Below are 18969 nucleotides of genomic sequence, written 5' to 3' on the forward strand. Positions count from 1 at the left end.
ATTGATAGTGACAGGAACATGCTATTCATCACCTTTTATGAACAGATGTTTGTTTGTTTGAATTCCAACTGATTTCTTCCTTTTTGCCAGGCTCCCATCAGTGCAGTCAGGGCCCCTCAGGTTACCCACCTATGGTCACATGGGAGAAGCTCCAGTTCAAAAGAAGCCTGTAAGCTTTGTTCCTTCCCACAGGAGAACAGAAATAGAAACATTCTGGGCTGGATTCTGGCTTCCAATAGGTGTGTGGTACTCTTTGAGTTCCACACATAACAGAGGGTAAAACTGTGCTGAGCGTGTAGAGAAGAATATGTTCTTCTCTATGGGGATGTATTGTGTAAGGAAACGATGCAGGGAGATACACTGCTGAACTGTCTGGCCATCAATAACACAGAGCATTAACTAAAAAAAAATTTCACAAGATGCTCTTTTCCTTGAGCAGAAAAATTGAGAGCATGGAAATTCACATCTCCTCTCTATAGCAACTAAGGAAGCGTATCCCATAGTAGCTTGTAGGGGAAAGAGAAGACACAGTCCATAACTAGTTTCTAGCTACCATTTATATAGTTCTTTACATATGGCATTTCATTGCATCCTCACAACAACTATGGAAAGTAGGGGCTATTATTTTCCCCATTTTCCAAATGGAAAAACTAAGGCTAAAAGACTTGCTCCAAATCCACACAGCTAGCAAGTATACATGACACACCCATTAAGGAGATGTGAAACAAAATACTTTAGGAAGCCTCAGTGACTAAGAAAGGCCATTACTATGACAAGTGTGTTTTAGGGGGATAGGGGAAGCATGATGAATAAAGATAGCATTTGAAATGAGCGATAAAAATGTGGAAGGAACTTACTAGCTATGTGGCCTTGAGCAAGTAACCTGACTTTTCTGGGTCTCCATTTCCTCATCTATAAAATGAAAGAATCAAACTAGTTAAACTTTAAGATCCCGTCCAGCTCCAAATACATGACGTTATCAATTATCAGGAAGTCCATCTTTGAGTGACAGCTAAAAAGGGCCTTAAAATTTATCATTTCATGAAGTTAAGGAATGATTTCCTCATGGTATCATAGCTTGTAGGGCACCTAGATAGTTCAATAGATAGAGTGCAGGGCCTGGAAAAAAAAAGACATCTTCCTGAGTTCAAATCCAGCCTTAGACCCTTACTAGCTGTGTGACCCTGGACAAGTCACTTAACCCTGTTTGCCTCAGTTTCCTCATCTGTAAAATGAGCTGGAGATGGAAATGGCAAACCACTCCAGTATCTTTGCCAAGAAAACCTCCAATGCGGTCACAAAAAGTCGCACACAACTGAACAACAGCATAGCTTAGTAAATGTCTGAACAGAAACTATCAGATTCAAACCTCCATTTTCTCCTCTTCTAGTTGAAGGCCAGGGCTATTTCCACTACACCTAGGATTATTTTCACCCCAAGAATGACATCCCTTTGTGCTGCTACCTCAATTAAAAGTTTCACTGCGAGAAAGACATTACACTTGAACGTGGCCTGACTCACCCTATAGTGGTGTGCACACACCACCGTGGGCGCTAAGTAAAAATAAATGTTTGTTGACTAATTATCCTTCTGAAAACGTACCACATAGCAATTATCTTCTCCCTTTTTAAAAATAGAAGAATAGGAATAGCTTGTCTATCCTCAGTGCCTTCTGAGCCCAAAGCACTTTTTCACCTGCATCTCTGTTATTAGTTCCAGTCACATTGAGAAGCCTAAGCTGGGGGCATTCCCATTTTACAGAAGGGAAGAAATGTGACAAGGCAAAGATAAATTCATATGTGGAAAGTCAACAGCAGAGATGGAGCCAGATTCTAAATTTTGTATTGTTTGACATTTTTACATGGATCAGCAACTCAGTGCTTTTCTCATGAAAAATAAAATAAAAATTACACTCCCTGCTGGGAAGTACAACAGAATTAGAGTACTAATCCAAGAGGTACCATCAAAGATTTGAGCTGCTCCTAATCTGGCTTTGTGCTATGGGTTTGACAGCTCCTCATCAGAAGGTGGAAAATGTAGAAAATACTGGAGACTCAAATATGCCAGACATGGTCAATTGGTCAATGTCACTATTTTACATATATGTGTATGTGTGTGTGTGCATATTATATATATGTGTGTGTGTGTGTGTGTGTGTGTGTATGTACACACACATATACATATATACATACACATATATATACTTACACACACACACACACACACACACACACACACACACACACATATATATATGTATACATATTCAGGAGATTATTCTTCAGAGAAACAGCTTGGGTATTTGTTGGGGCAGCTACCACCCATCTCTTTTAGGAAATATACTTGTCTCTGACAAATAAAGCAGATTAAATAGCAATAGTTAGATATCAGGAATCCTTTCCTGGGTTCCACAGCTTCTGGTACCCCACCAATTATCTCTGTTTTCTGTATATTTTGGATATATTAATAGTATATATGAGCATGCTATCTTCCTGGAAAGACTATAAGACCCTTGAGGGCAGGGATTGCCCCCAGGTGCCTATCACAGCACCTGGCACATAGTGAACATTTAATGAACATCTATTGATTGATCTATGCTGATATTTCTCATTTGTTGAACCCTACTTAAGCTGGAGAACCTTCCAAGGCCGAGCCATTCAAAACCAATGGAGATATCAACATATTCTGAAACCTGGGTTATTTGTAATGTGAATGCCAAGTTATCTCTTACTGTAGGACCTCTGAATAAATAAATCAAAGGCTTTATTAAAAGGTACCTGTGAGATATCCAGGTATCAAGTGAAGATTCTGGATAGCAAAGCCTCAATAACTTACTCCCATTTGGTCATAGTCAAGGCCTTGTTTATTCTGTTTAACTCAAGTCAGAGCTAATTACTCCCATGGTTTCAAAAGACCTTAAGGAACACCTCAGTCACTCAATAGTTAATAAATATTTATTAAGGGCCTACTATGTGCCAACTGTGTGTTGAGTACTGAACTATCTGGATATCTTAATTGCAGAGCAAAAGAGCTTGAATACGTTCAGTACTACAGGATTTGAAGCTGGAAAAGTTTCATTCATTAACATAATCGGTAAACATTTATTAAATGCCTATTACATGAAGTATACTATCTTCAACTGGGAAAAATATGAAGTTAATGAAAACATGGTACTCACAGAGAAGTGTCTTATAATATCATAGAGAGATAAGAGAGGTACAACTATAGCAATTCAGCACATACATAACATATGAATTTAAAAGTTCTGATGATTATCACATCTGGGACTTTCAAATCATCCAAAAATTTGGTGGGACTAAGACTTAACGTACTCAATCAGAAATGAAGTCCTAGACTGTACCTCGAAGGTCTTATCATCACAGTCTCACAGATTACCTGAAGACTGGCCAACAACTAATTGGCAAGAGCCACCGAAGCACAAAAGACATCACGTGGGAGAGAACACATGCACACAGCATGGGCACAGGCACACACACACACACACACACACACACACACACACACACACCTATTCCCAGATGTGAGAGTTCCGGGGAAGATATTCAGTGACTCATTTATGGGTATCACAGAAAGTATCTTGGGAGTCCTGACAGTGCAGCCCCAGTATTTCCCTAACACTGGAGGCAAAGGCAACCAAAACTGCTGAAAAAGCTCCAGAAGAGTGGCTGTTCCATACCCTCCTCTATAAGCACTTGCCTATGTGCCACCCCTATATGCCTACAATGGGATTGCAATGCAATTGTTCAGCCAGTGGGAAGGTGCTGTCCCCTTCCACAAATGCTGAGACAGTTCACAGTTTTCAGCCTCCCTTTTGCTCCTGTCCAGCGTGCTGAGAAGTAAAAGCCCTCATACCATGAGTGTTTTGTGGTGCTTTAATAGCTAAAGGAAAATACTAGGTCCCAATTCTCTTCTGTTGGCTTCGGCTGTACATTTCTCTCTGAATCTCAGTTTTCACATCTGTAGAAGGAGGGGAGGGAGTGGAGATAATAATTGTAATGCCTATTCCACAGAATCATTGGCACAAATGAGATAAAATACACACAATGCTTTATTTTATAGTACGCTATTTTGCATAACTAAATTATATGAGTCCATATTATAAAACATTATGTGTAGTAAGCAATCATTATTATTAGAAACAGAAGGAGAATATATTTAAATCTTCAACATATTTTCAAGAAAACAATGTAAACAAAGCTAGTTATGACTACCAAGCAAATACACTTGAGAACAAAAGATCAAATCCACGAAGTGCATTTTTATCCTCTCTTTTGAAATAATTAATAACTGTAATTCCAGAGAATATTAAAATGTAATATCTCTTACTAGTTGCTATAGCAAAACTAATAGACATTTGGAATAAAATGGAAATCATTAATCATAGTAAAGAAATAAATTATCTTGAGACATCTCAATGGTTGACATACTGAAAATTAACTATCACTTTAAATTTTAGGAATTTATTTAGTAGCTCATAAATGTTTATATGATATTCATTGAGCTGGGTGCTTTATCGGTCATTCTGTCTAAAGAGCCACATTTTTTACAGATAAAGAAATCGAAGCCTAGAGGGGTTAGTTAAATTACTTTGCCCCGAGTGACGCAGCATTTCAAGTGCATGCATGTATTGAATTGTATTCTCCTCATCCCTAATCTGTTCTCTAACTATATATAAGCCACTCTTGGATGCTTGCTTTTATTAGACTACCATTATCTTATATAAATAAAATATTTTAAAAATTAATTTTATTGATTTTTTAAATCATCTATACTTCCCAATATATCCCCATCCCAGCAACCATACCTATAGCAAAGAATAAAGAAGAAAAATTCAAATAAAATGAACCAACACATTGAAAAAGTCCAACATTATGTTTAGTATTGCATACTTATATCCTCCCAACCGTATTAAAAAAAAAAGTGTGTTGCAAGCATATCTTAATATCTCTTTTCTGGACCTAAACTTGGTCATTATAACTGCACCACATTTGGTTTCAACTGTTTTCACTGTCGTTTTTGTTCTTTCCACAAATATTATTGTACTTGCCATGTCTATTGTTCTCCTGGTTCTGCTTACTTTCCTCTGCATAGGTTCATTTAAGTCTTCCTAGCCTTCTTTATATTCTCTGTTTCTTACAGAGTAGTATAATTTCATTACATCCCTTATTATAACATATTGGTTGTTTCCCTCAATTGATGGGCATCTACTTCAGTTGTGCTGCACACTGTGCCTTCTCTACTCGGGGCATCACCCTCCCATTTCCTTCCCACCAGTAAATTAGATTCCATTCTCAGTCCCTTGGCTGATCTATAACAATTACAACTTTCCCCTTTTTAGAGCTCCCATTTATGTGTTGTATGCATCCATCTAAATATGAGTTCCTTGGCATTAAGAATGTCTTACTTGCTTATATTTGTATCTCCAGCATTTCACATAGGGCCTAATGCTTGATTATTGGTTGCTCTATCTACCTTTCTACCTTCTTTGTTTTCAGTTCTTTGTTACTACAAAAATATTACTACAAATTTTTATGTATATGCAATTTATTCAATCATATTTTTTCCATTGATGTCCCTAGGCTACATACCTATCAGTATGCTTTCTGGGTCAAAGGGTAAGACATTTTAGTTCTTTAGTTGTATTGTGCTATCCCATATTGCTTTCCATAAAGGTTGACTAATTCATAGCCTCAATAATAATTTATTAAAATGTTTGTCTTTCCACAACCCCTTCAATCAGTTGCAAATCGTGTTATTTTTATCTCTTCCACAGCTTTCAATATCTTTTCTTATTTTCACTCATGCATCTACTACCTTAGTTCAGGCATTTGTCACCTCTCACCCAGACTATTGCAATAGCCTCCTTTTTAGTCTCCCTGCCTCAAGTCTCTTCCCCTTCTAACTCATGTCCCACACAGTTGCCAAGGTGGTTTTCGTAAAGCACAAGTTTGAACACGTAATCCCTCTTTTCAATGCACTCCACTGACTTTCTATTGTCTCGAGGATCAAATGTAGACTTCTCTCTTTGGTGCTGGAAACTCATCACAATCTGGCCCCATTCTACTTTTCCCAGCATTATTCTATTTACTTTCAGCCTTACACTCAACTCCTCCATGCAGTTTATGGACCATTCATGCTGGCCTATTTGCTATTCTTCGTACACAATGTTCTATCTCCTTCCTCCATGCCTTCATAGTTGACTAGACTGCAGTGCCCAATGCCTAGAAAGTGCTGGTTTCTCACGTCCTACTTCTTGGAATCCCCAGTTTCCTTATAACTCAGATCACAAGTCAGATGCGGTACCACAACTATAAAATGCCCTGTTTGATTCTCTCAGCTTCTAGAGGCCTGTTTCCCAAAATTTATATTTTAATGCATTCTGGATATACTTGCACATATAATTATTGTCTCCCATCTTAGAAAATATGTTTCATGAAGTGAGGGACTTTCATTTTTTATTTCATATCCTATGATGTCTTTCATATAGTAGGTACTTAATAAACAAATTATTGAGTAATTGATTGATTTAAACTGAATTCCCATGCCTTTCTGAGTCATTTGTATCTAATTCAATAAGTGTTGGTCAGTTGCACAGATGGAACTTGGTTTTATGTATAGAACCAACATATTCCAATATTACAAAAGAGAAATGAAAAAAAGTACACTGATCACTCCCTCCTCATTCCATGTGGACCAGAATACAGCCACATAGATTCAGGATCTCAGAATGCTGAAATCATTCAGTTCAATTTGAGAAGTAATCTTCTCAATAACACACCCATTAAGTGGTCATCCACATTCATCTTGACTATGGTGAATCCATAAATGTGTAGTGATGGAAAAATCACTACATCCCAAGACAAAACGTTCTACTTTTGGACAGCTCAAATAGGATTTTTTAAAACCTAAATCTGCCTCCCTGCAACTTCCATTCATTTTTCTAGTTTTGCCTTCTGGGGCCAAGCAGAATCATGTACTCCTTCTACCAGATGATGATCCTTTGAATACTTGAGACAGCTAGGCAATCTCTTCTCAACTCTGTACATCCCCAGTTCCTTCAGCTAATTCTTAAATAACATGGTCTCAAGACCCTTCCCCATGCTGGTATCTCCTCCTCCCACAGATTTTCAATATCCCTAATAAAATATGGTGCCCATAAAAATACTACATTCCAGATGAAGGCTGACCAGGAAATAAACTGGTATGACTACTACCTCCCTTACCCAGAATCCTGTACTTATATTAAAGCAGACTTATATTACTCTGACTTTTCTGGCTGCCATATCAAACTGATGACTCATTCAGCTTGTAGAGTCTATCAATAAAACATTGTTTTTTCATCTTTGGCAAGTATAGTTAGTACATTCAATGTTTCATCAGTGAAGACATGGCAATATTTCTTTATCACAACATATCTTAAAGCCAAAACAAATTGGAGAAACTGGTGAGAATTGTTAAGACCATGAAGCTGATCTAGCATTTCCACTAATAAAATGAAACCATAAGATTCCAACCTATGATAGGTAATTTTATAAACCAAGATAATAGGATGAAAAAGATTAGGCTGTTTTTGTTCATTTATTAGGGTAATAGGTTGCTGGAGGCACTGACTTCCATATTTTGGCAAGATTGAACCCATAAGTAAATGCGGTTTTGTCAAGAGGGCTTGTTTGTTTTTTGTTTTTTTGTTTGTTGCAAAAAATAGTAGCTTGAACTATAACTTATGAAAACAGAAATAGACTTCCACAATTTAGAAAGCAACAGTTTTAAATTGGCCATGCTAAAGAAGTTTTTAGGATGAGAGAATCTCAAGTTAGAAAGTGTCTAAAACTCCATAGTAATCCAGCTTCTAATAGCAATCTTGACATTGGCTATGTAGACTTCCATTGATGACCTTATTAGGCACCCTATCACACTTCTAGATAAATTTAGAAGATTTTTCATTACCTCAAGCTTAAATTGACTTCTTCACAACTTCCACTAATTGCTGGATGTGGTGGCATATTCCTGTTACCAAGAAGCTGATGCTGTCCAATCTCTTGAGTTCAGGAATTCAAGTCTGAATGTAGCCTGCCATTGATATGATGAGTCTCACAGGAAATGGCAGGAGGGGGTACCAGGTTGTATAAAAATGTGCAAACTGGCCCCAGGCCAGGGAGGAAATGGAACACGTCAAAGTTCCTGTGCAGATCCATTAGCAGGGGCATCAGGTCCATGAGTAGCTCCTGCAAGTCGAGCCGGAGAGATAGGGAGAACTATCTGAAAACAAAACAAACATGAAAACAACTTCTGCCAATTACTCCTGGGCTTGTCCTCTAGGGTCGAACAGAACCAGGCTAAACCCTTTTCCATGCTGTAGCCCTTCAAATAATTGAAGATAGCCATCTTCGCTTTGCATCTGCTGCTCTGCCTTGTTTCAACTGAACAGGGAATAAGATGTTCCTCCCAAGAAAAGCTCATCATTTCTGATCTCACCATCACGCTGTTAACTCAATCTCTGATTGACACCATCTCCCTCAACCTCCTCTCCCTTCTAATTGGAGAGCTGGAGGGTGAGGTATCAAACCCCTCCCAACACCTTCCTTTATAGAGGAAGAGACTGAACTCTCAGCTGACTCCACTTTGCATTGGCCTGGTTTCAACTCCATGTAACAACAAGCCTCTATGCGGAGCACCCACTGATGCTCTCTCCATTTTCCCCCAATCCTCCCTTTCTGTGTTGTCACCCCCTTTATATTATAAGGTCCTCAAGGGCAGACACTGTCTTTTATTAATTGTATTAATTAAAATAATTATTAATTATTTCTTCTTTTAATTTGTATCCACAGCACTTAGCCAGTGCCTGACTTTAAAATGTTTATTGAGTGCTTGCTTCGGCAGCACATATGCTAAAATTGGAATGATACAGAGAAGATTAGCATGACCCCCACTCAAGGATGACACGCAAATTCGTGAAAAATGTTTATTGAATTGGAATGGACTGGGTCATTACTGCCCATCCACACCCTTATCACCTATATTTCAGATAAACTGTGCCATCTAACTTTATATTTTCTGTAAATAAATATTATCATTTTGGGTATATTTGAGTACATTTTACTGTCCTTGTTAAATTATGGGATCCTTAAGGGAAAAATCTAAGCTTAAATATCAACAGTGCATTTCTGGAATAAAGTGAAATGTGAAAAAGAGATTGTACATTGGGGTGGGGACAATTGATCAGGTCAGGTGCACACTCACTGCTCTTGTTTTCTTGTTGTTCAGCCATTTCAGTTGTGTCCAACTCTTTGTGACCCCATGTGGAAGCTTTTGGCAAAGATATTGGGGTGATTTGCCATTTCCTTCTCCAGCTCATTTTAAAAATGAGGAAACTGAGGCAAATGGTATTAAGTGATTTGCCCAGCGCCCCACAGCTAGTAAATGTCAGAGGTCAGATTTGAACTCAGGTCTTCCTTACTCCAGGCCTAGCACTCTATCCAATGCACCATCTAGCTATGATATAAAATATGGAATAAGCTATGAGGAAAGGCTATATAAGATAAGATTCTCTCTGTGGCAGAACATCTTAGTTTGTATTAAAAGAGGCATAGAATCCAGGACTATGGGAAAGAAAGGAAAAGAGTATTTATATGGCACTTACTGTGTGTTTGGCACTGTGCTACTTTACAGCTACTGTCTCATTTGAACCTCACTAAAACCCTGGAAAGCTAGTGTTGTATTGTCCCCATTTTACAGTTAACAAAGGCAGACAAGAATGAGGTGATCTACCCAGGGTCACACAAGTAGGACATGTCTGAGGCTGGATTTGAACTCATACCTTCCTGACTTCAAGTCCAGTATTCTATCTACTATGTCAACAAGATGTTATTAGGTCTTAATTAAATGCATCTGCTATTTTATTGGTGTCTCTTGCATGGTCTTATAATAGAGTGTATTTCTATCATATGGGAGCTTGGGCTATAATTAGCATAACTGATTACTTCAAACAGCCATACTACACCTGAGGAAACTAGGAAGGTCTCTAAGATCAAAGCTGTAAAAGCCTGGACAGTCATGCGTGATGCAGAACACATACATGTATTAGCCTAGGTGGCGCAGTGGATAGACTGCTGAAGCTGGAGTCAGGAAGTTTGCAGTTCATAACTGGATTCAAACACTAGCTGTGTGACCCTGGGCAAGTCACTCATCCTCTATCTTCCTCAGTTTCCTTTTGTAAAATTGGGATAATAATAGTCTTCTAGGATAACTAATAAGGATAAAAAAGATAATATTTGTAAAGTCCTTCGCAAATCCTAAACCATCATATAAATGCTAGTCATTATTAATATTTGTTTCCCTGAGGCCTAGCACAGAGTCTTGTGCATAGGTCTTTGATAAATGCTTTCTAAGCTAAATTGTGATATGTGATGATAGAATTCAGTGCAATTTGACAATTACCACATAGTACCCTAGCCAGTGCTCAAGCTGTTTTCTAAGCCTGAAGCTGCAGGGTACCCTGAAGGGGATTTGGGAGATAGCATCTCCCAGGCAAGTTGAAGCACACCACCTTGATCATCATCTCCCCCCTGGATCCTGACAGACAGCCCAGGAACTTGAACCCAAGAGCCTTGGGAAAAGCATTGCTGTAGCTTAGTGTCCTCAACCATCTTCCTGGGAAGTACCACCTACAGAGGTGCAGCCTGGTTAATTACTCCTACAGGTACTACAGCCTCAGCTACTGAAGATCCAGAAAAGAAAGTTCTGGAAACCAAAATCCTTGGCATTTTTACGAGCGGTGCAACATCAGAAAATGGTATGATTTTTGCCATTGGAAATTACCTTCATGAAGAGGTATTATTATCCACTTTACAATTATAGCCAAAGGATTGTGGGACTTTTCCATCTGATATGAAGCTGAAAACTTCCACATGTGTTGTTTCCCCAATTAGAACATGAGCTCCTCAAGAGTAGGGATCCTTACTTTTATATTTGTTATATTAACCCAACCATTAATTAATATTTCATTCATTCACTTATTCATCTTATGAAGTTGCCCTGAGATACATCCAAGCCTGTGCCTTATAGTGTAGAAAGCAGGCCCACTTGCACAATTTGGCATGTTTCCATATGTTCTGTATTGGAATATGCTTATAGAGAGTGCACTTGCATATGAAAGCAATCGACTGTCATTGGATAATAGAATACTAAACCATCTTATAGAGAGGCCCATTATTGAATGTAATCGTTTTCAGTCAAATATAAATCATTACCAAATAGTGTACTTTGATGCATTTTCATTGTTTGGTCAAAAGAATTAGACTACTAGGCTGTGACAGTCTGATAGCATGATATTTTATTTATTGGAAAAGCAAAAGCTTCCAAATCTAGAATCAGATTCAAATCAGCTCTTTTTTTTTTTAATATTCTCACTTCCACATCAAAGACTGCAAGTGAACCAAATCCTGTGCTCTTGTGCTATTAAAAGGAGACTTGTACCATCAGATGTTGCAAACAGGGTAGGCCTGGGCTCATTATGGTCATTAGACATTCATCAGGCTCTTTGTACCGGTAAATTACTACAGAATTGTGGAGATTAATTGTTCTGCAAACACTCGTGGGTCTCTATTATAACCCTCTTGCTACTGATAATAATAAATCACATTTATATAGACTTTAAGGTTTATAGAGCAGTTTCTTCAAAACAACCATGTGAGGAAGGCATTGTAAGTATTAATATCTCTATTTTACAGTGCAGAGAGCTAAGATTTAGAGAGCTTAAATTGAATTTTAAACTTAAAAAAATTGAATAATAAAAAACAAATAACAAATAGAAAAAGAGAAAATGTGGGTTATCCTCAAGATACAAAACTGATGGACTCAAAATGCAGATTGTAGTCTATTTTTTCCTCTTTTTTTCAAAAGATGGCTGAAATGTAGAAATTTGTTTTGCATGACTTCATATTTATAATGGGCTTTGTATTTCTTGCAGGATGGAGGAGAAAGTATGGGAGGGGAGAGAATTTGAAACTGAAAATAAACTAAAATTGAATGATAAAAAATAATAATAAAGGGAGCACTCACATGACTTATCAGTGCCATGAAGAGAGAGATTTGGGAAATAAGAATAGTAAAGGGCCCCAAGATCATATCATATGAGAACTGGGTGAAAGAATTGGAGGAGGTTGAGCCTATAGAAAAGAAGACTTTGGTAGGACAATAACTGCCTTCAAATATTTGAAGGGCTGTCTCACAGAAGGAGTATTAGGATTGTTCTGCTTAGCCCCAGTGGGAAGAATTGTGAAAAATGAGAGGGAATTTCTGCCAGATAAATTTAGACTTGACATAAGGAGAGCATTCCTAGCAATCAGGCCTGTCAAAAAGTGCAATGATTTGCCTCTGGAGGTAGAAGGTTCTCCTTTACTTGAGGCCTTCTGGAAAAGGTGAGAAAATCTTTGCTCAGGTATGTCGTAGAAAGAATGCTTAGGGGTAGCTAAGTGGTGTAGTGGATAGCCCTGGAGTCAGGAGAACTTGAGTTCAAACCCAGCCTCAGACACTTACTAGCTTTGTAACTCTGGGCGAGTCACTTTCACCTCTATTGCCAAAAAAAAAAAAAAAAAGAAGCTTCTTCAAGTACAAGTTGGATTACGAGGTGCTGAGGTTCCTTCCGACTCTGAGACTATCCTAAATAAGTGGCAGAGAGAGGGTTCAAACTCAGCACTCTATTGATTCCCAGCCCACCATCCTATCCAAAGTATCTCACCATCCCTCCGGATAAGAAAGGTCATACCGACTCTGGATGAATTGATTTTCCCCAGCATTTCAGATCTGGTCATATCCAGGGCTAGAACGCCAATCTGAATGCTTCAAACTCCAGAGATCTTCCCATTATCAGTAGGCTACGTTACCCCCCTGTTCATAATGGAAGAATTTTATCAAGAATATAGAGACTTTTTTCCATGTTGGAACTCAAGACCCGAAGTATATCCTTACCTACGTAGAGAATATTGATATTCCAATATCAAATCAAATGACAATAGAAATTATAACTTTCACTATTACAGTGAGTTAAGCACTTTCTTCACAACAACTCTGTTTGGGTAAGGAGTATAAATAGCATTATCCTCTTCTGAAAAAGACAAATGATGAACTCAGAGAGCTGAAGGCATTTGCCCATAGCCACACAATTAACACATTTTTGAGACAACAAGATAAAGATATTAAAGCATTTTATTCAACAAATAGAAGGCAAAATTTTCTCTATTTGCCCATGGCATGATGCTTTGCTTAGAAAACCCCAGAGAATCAATGAGGAAACTAATCTGAGATGATTAATAATTTAAGCAAAGCAATACGTAACAAGAAATCCACAGAATTCTTTAGCATTTCTGTATACTTCTAACATTAAAAATAAGGACGAAAAGATAGAAAGGAAAATTCCATTTCAAAAAACTAAAAAACACTTACCATATTAACCTAGTAAGACAAATACCTGTCATATCAATATAAACACAAAATAGTTTTTTATAAAGACACTTCTGATTACATTCTCACTTGAAAACTAGCAACAGGTATGGATAAAATGTTGGACATGGAGTCAGGAAGCCTGGGTTCAAAACCTGATTTAGATATTTACTAATTGTTTGATCCTGAACAAGTCAATTAACCTTTCTAGCTCTCTGTTTCCTTATCTTTAAAATGAGGAAGTTGGGCATGTTACTGTGAAGTCCCCTCCAGTTCTAAATCTAAATAAAAGAAGACCTAAGTAGCTAGAGAAGTTGATAGTCATAGCTGAACCACACCAATATAATAAAATATTCCCTAAATTAATCCACATATTTAAAGTCTTAGGAAAAATGTTATAAAGTCAGATACAATATTAACGAAATTCATATATATAAGAACAGAAGGTGAATAATTTCAAGAGGAAAAACAAAAATAAATGTGTGCATTAAGGAGGCCCAGAATTTCAAGTTATGATAAATTTCATTACATTAAAATTTCACATTTTATGAAAAAATTGTACATTTATAAAATATGTATAATGAAATATCATTATATTTTCAATTTCATTTTCAATTTCATTAAATTCCATATATTTACATTTCATGATATTTAAAAAAATCATCATCATCAAAACTATTTACTACTGTTTAAAAAATCAAAATGAATTCAATTGAATAGACCATATAATAGCCTGGTAGTGGTCAATACAATGAAGAATATAAAATATTGGGAGAAGGAACCATTTTTTCAACAACTGATGGAAAGGCTGGGAAGCAGTTTGACAGAAAATATGCTTAGACCAACACTTTGCACTATATACTACAAGAAATTTCAAATGGATAAATGATCTACATATAAAAAGTGAACAGAACCAGAAGAACAATGTATATTATAACATTAGCATTGTAAAAACAAACAATTTTGAATGAATAAAGAATTCCGATTAATCATGATTTGGAAAACTCATGATTAAAAGCGCTGCCCTTCTCCTGACATAGAGGAAATGAAGTAATACACAGAACAAGACCCCTCTTTTTGGACAAGGCCAATATAGGAATTTGCTTTGCATGACTGTGATTGTTATGTTTTTATTTTCCTTTTTCCACATGGGGGGGGAGCAAAAAGGTAAAAAAATGCTTGATAATCGAAGAAGATAATAAAAATAAAGGAACTGTATCTAGTAAACTGCTAAAGTACTTTACAGATCCAAATATATAAAACTGTTATGTCACTTCACAAAACAGTCCATTTCAAATAGTTTTAAGCATCTTCCTACAGTGAGAAATTTAAAATCTACCTCCCTGGAAAGCCAAATTCTAGAGTCTAATTCTGCTTTCTGAATCCAGGCCAAAAACACTAATATTTCTTCTATGTTACAGCCTTTCAGATATTTGAAGGGAGGTCATTGTGTCCTCACTAAATCTTTTTTTGCTGCAGGCTAAACATCTCCAGTTTCTTCAATTACTCTTCATATTGCTTGGTTTCAAGTTCATTCACTCTCCTGGTTACCTGCATCTGGAAATGACATGAAACTATGCGAGAATTGGTTGAAAGCATTCAGAGCTGAGAAGACTTCACATGTACATAGGGTCACTATCTTCAAGCATCTGAATGGAAGCCAGTGTAGAAGAGAGAATGATTAGACTTATCCTATATAGTTTCAGAAGGTAGAATATCTTGTCAACACCCCTCCTAAAATCTGGTGCCCCCAAACTGCACACCATGCTCCAGATGAAGTCTGACTCCATACTATTTGACATTCTTTTCAGTATTATTAGAAAAAGGTTAGGTAATCCTTTGGATTACCCTTCTCTGCCTCCAAAAGACAAAACCAAGAAGTCATGGATGCTGATAGAGCTTAGTGACTCGAATACTTTTATGCCATTATTTTTAAGGAGTGAGGAACGCTATACAAGAAGTGAAGGTAGAAAACTGACCCTAAGGCAGAATTAATATATAACCCCTTTCTTATGTGTCAGTTAATAGTAATAATATTCTGGAAAGGAAATGAAATCACTCAGAAGGCAAAGAAAAAAAAAACATCTGACCATCTGATCAGGTTAGATAAGTAGCATTCCTCCAAAATGAAAGTCAGTGTTCAAGTAAAAAAACAATTATTTTAAAGCCTTTCAGTAGAAAGAATATTAGAAAATCATTTTGTACTATATGCATTATGGTTATCATGCATATCTGTACAAATCATTCTACTTTCAATTTCATATAGCATAGCTGACGGCAAGAAATTGACTTATACAAATTATGCTCTAGTCAATTCAGCAAATGTTTATTTAGAGGATCATCGAGCTAGGAGTAGTTGGGGCTTCACAGGGCATCTACTCCAGTTCTCTTGTTGTGCAAAAGAGGGTTGGATGGTGCTTGTCCCTTGTGCTCAAAGAGGACCAAAATGACATATCACTAGGTCAGGGTCAAGATGAAGGGATTTGCCTAAGGCCACAGAGACAGTTTGCCTCAGAAAGGATTTGAACTCAGCTCCTTTGACTTGAGAGTCAGCATTTCCACTATAACATGCTGTCTCCTTGATGAAATCGAAGAGTATAACAAGTATTTATTAAATGTTTCGTCTGTTCTAGAGCACTGTAAATACAAATATAAAACATAAGACACAGAGGCTTTTCACTCAAGGATCTTCCCATCTAGTAGAAGGGGATAAAAAAGGTTATCCTAAGTTGTACAGTATCTTGGGCAGTAGGGGAGATTATAAACTACAAATAAGATGCTATCCCTGCCCTCAAGAGGTTTACAGTCTCATAGAGGGAAATATTTCATATGTACAGATACATATGATACAACCCTGAATGTAACACACATTTATAAGGAGTTTTATCAATCTGACCAGTATGCCTTTTAGATTGAACCAACAAGGAGACCCCTACAGTCACTGCTTGTAGGTCACATGGAACCACAAATCAGAAATGGGACTTGAGAGTGAAAACAAGTGTTTCTTCTACCTTTCAGTTGCCCCAAGGTCTCAGACTTCCTGAACTCTTGGATGTGAAGCAATACAGATTTCATCAAAGCATTCACCAAATACCATTCAAGATGCCATGGGGTGCCACAAGGGTGAATTTGGAGTGGTATTTTTCATACAATAAACAATGTGAGTAAGTGAAAATCTCACGCCAAGTAGGGCATGACATCAATAAATGACCTGATGAGGGTATCAAGAATTGCAACAGGGTGCATAACAGATAAGCGTTAAGATTTAGCCAATTGTGACAGAAAAACCAAGCACTGTAAAAGCTGAGCCACGCAAAGGGAAGGAAATAGAAGATGAGACAAGGCATATAGACGATTCAGATGCACAGGAGCATCAATTTAGAAGCAGAAGGGAACTCAAGGATCATCTGATCCAATCTCTTCCCTTTTAAGGAGAGAAAACTGAGGCTTACGGAACTTGTCACCTTCCCAAAGTCACACAGGTAGTAAGCATCAAAGGTGGGATTTGAATCCAGGACCTCTGACTCCAGATTTAGTGACTTTCCCCTGAATGACAAAAACAGTCTATTGAAAATACATTTCTTAGGCTTCTACTGGCTAGATCCTCAGGACAGCTATGGACATATAAAGCACTATGAGATTAGATGAAGAAGGCACTTTCACCTGGGGGATCAAGAAAGAATCATGGAAGTAATAATCCTTGATTTGGGTCTTGAAGGAGGTACAAGTTGTCAACAGGCAAAGATATGACAGGAAGAAAAGGGAAGAGTGGGGGAGAGGGAAGGGAAGGAGGGCATTCCAGATTTAGGAAACAAAATGAATAAACACATAGAAGAATGAAATTATTGAATATATTGGGGGGATAAGGAATATTCCGATTTGGCTGGAAAATAGAGCATAAAAGGATTCAGTCATTTGTGATAAGGATGTAAAGGTAGAGTCTTAATACAGAAGACTTTAGATGCAAAACTATGGAGTTTGAACTTTGTTCTGGAGATACTAAGGAGTTATTGAAGGATTTTGATATGTAGAGTAATGCAATCATACTCAGAAGATCATTGCAGGGTTAATGCTTAATTGGACATAGCAAGGCTATTCCCTTGGATATTTTGATCCCTCTCATGGAGGAGGTAATTATTAGGTCTCACATCTTCAAGGTGAGAACAATCTGTGAAAGATGACTTTTTCCTTAAGGGACTTCTTTAAAAGAGAAATTATTCCACCAAGGTCATTCAGATAAGTAACAGAGCTTGAACTTTCTTCTGACTCCAAGTCCAATTCACTTTTCCAGGGCATCACAGTTGAAAGAACCCTGGCTATGAAGTCAAAGGACCTGGGTTCACATTCTACCTCTGATAAGTAATACCTGTGTGACCCTGAGAAAGTCATATAAGCTCACCAAGCTTCAGTTTTCTTATTTGTGAAGTTGAGGTGCTGGGCTACATGGCCTCTCAGGTCCCAGCTGGCTGTAGATCTCTGATATTCACAAGACCTCCCTAGATCTTCTTTTTACTGTACCCTCCTCCTAAATTGTGTGTATTTTGATATTTCTTCAAATTCATTAAATTGGAATTCAACCTGGGTAAAAAATAGCTGAATTTCACAATTAAATAACTATTAGTTATAAGTTTCAAGAGCCTAAAGTGATGGCCAGCAACACTGCTGAAGGAGATATAGCATCTGTCCCATTCACATCCCCTAATTTCCTGGTTTCCTATCTCCTTAACAAACAGGAGAGAATATAATGCACAGAAAACAATGGGAAAAATAACACTAGAAGATAGAAACACCATCATAACCACAACTACTTCATTTACCCTACTTCCTCTCTCTCTCTCTCTCTCTCTCTCTCTCTCTCTCTCTCTCTCTCTCTCTCTCTCTCTCTCTCCTCTCTCTCCCTCTCTCTCTCTCTCTCTCTCTCTCTTCTCTCTCTCTCTCTCTCTCTCTCTCTCTCTCTCTGTCTCTCTGTCTCTCTCTCTCTCTCTCTGTCTCTCTCTCTGTCTCTCTCTCTCTCTCTCTCTCTCTCTCTCTCTCTCTCTCTCTCTCTCCCTCTGCCTCTGCCTCATATTCTCTCTCTCTACATATATATACATACATATATGTGTGTGTGTATATATCTTTCTGTGTATCTCTGGCTTTCTTTCACTCCCTCTCTTTCTCTCTCTCTCTCTCTCTCTCTCTCTCTCTCTCTCTCTCTCTCTCTCTCTCTCTCCCCCTCCTTCTTCTTTCTGCCTCTGCCCTCTGTGTCTCTCTTTCTCCTTTTCTCTGAATCTCAAAGAGAGACAGAGAGAGACAAAGAAAGGGATAGATGGATATTGATGCACACATACATAAATAATCATTAGAAAAGATTATTCACACTTTTTTTTCATTTAGTCCTGGGGGAAAATCTTCTTTACAACAGAATAATTTATTGTTAATTCTTTTTTGAGGTAGAAAATTTGTTCTTTTGCAAATTTCATTTTGTTACTGAAGATTTGGTTAATGAAATGATACCCCTAAAGTATG

The 18969-nt window shown here is 37.5% G+C and overlaps 1 protein-coding gene and 1 non-coding gene across 3 annotated transcripts in view; one reads left to right on the forward strand and one right to left on the reverse strand.

The window, feature by feature from the left end:
• Positions 1-4053: 4053 nt before the first annotated feature.
• The window catches only part of LOC110192608 (uncharacterized), a 208567-nt gene continuing 193651 nt past the window's right edge, over positions 4054-18969 (reverse strand). For both annotated transcript variants that reach the window (XM_078148299.1, XM_078148297.1), the window contains one exon: positions 4054-8280. The gene's annotated coding sequence lies outside the window, so the exon portion shown is untranslated. The remainder of the gene's footprint in view (positions 8281-18969) is intronic.
• On the forward strand, positions 8886-8992 carry LOC144455549 (U6 spliceosomal RNA). Its single transcript, XR_013484268.1, has one exon. It is a non-coding gene; the product is annotated as a U6 spliceosomal RNA (small nuclear RNA).

Source organism: Phascolarctos cinereus, unplaced genomic scaffold, assembly GCF_003287225.1.
Source record: "Phascolarctos cinereus isolate Bilbo 61053 unplaced genomic scaffold, phaCin_HiC Scaffold_9;HRSCAF=440, whole genome shotgun sequence".
NCBI lineage: Eukaryota > Metazoa > Chordata > Mammalia > Diprotodontia > Phascolarctidae > Phascolarctos > Phascolarctos cinereus.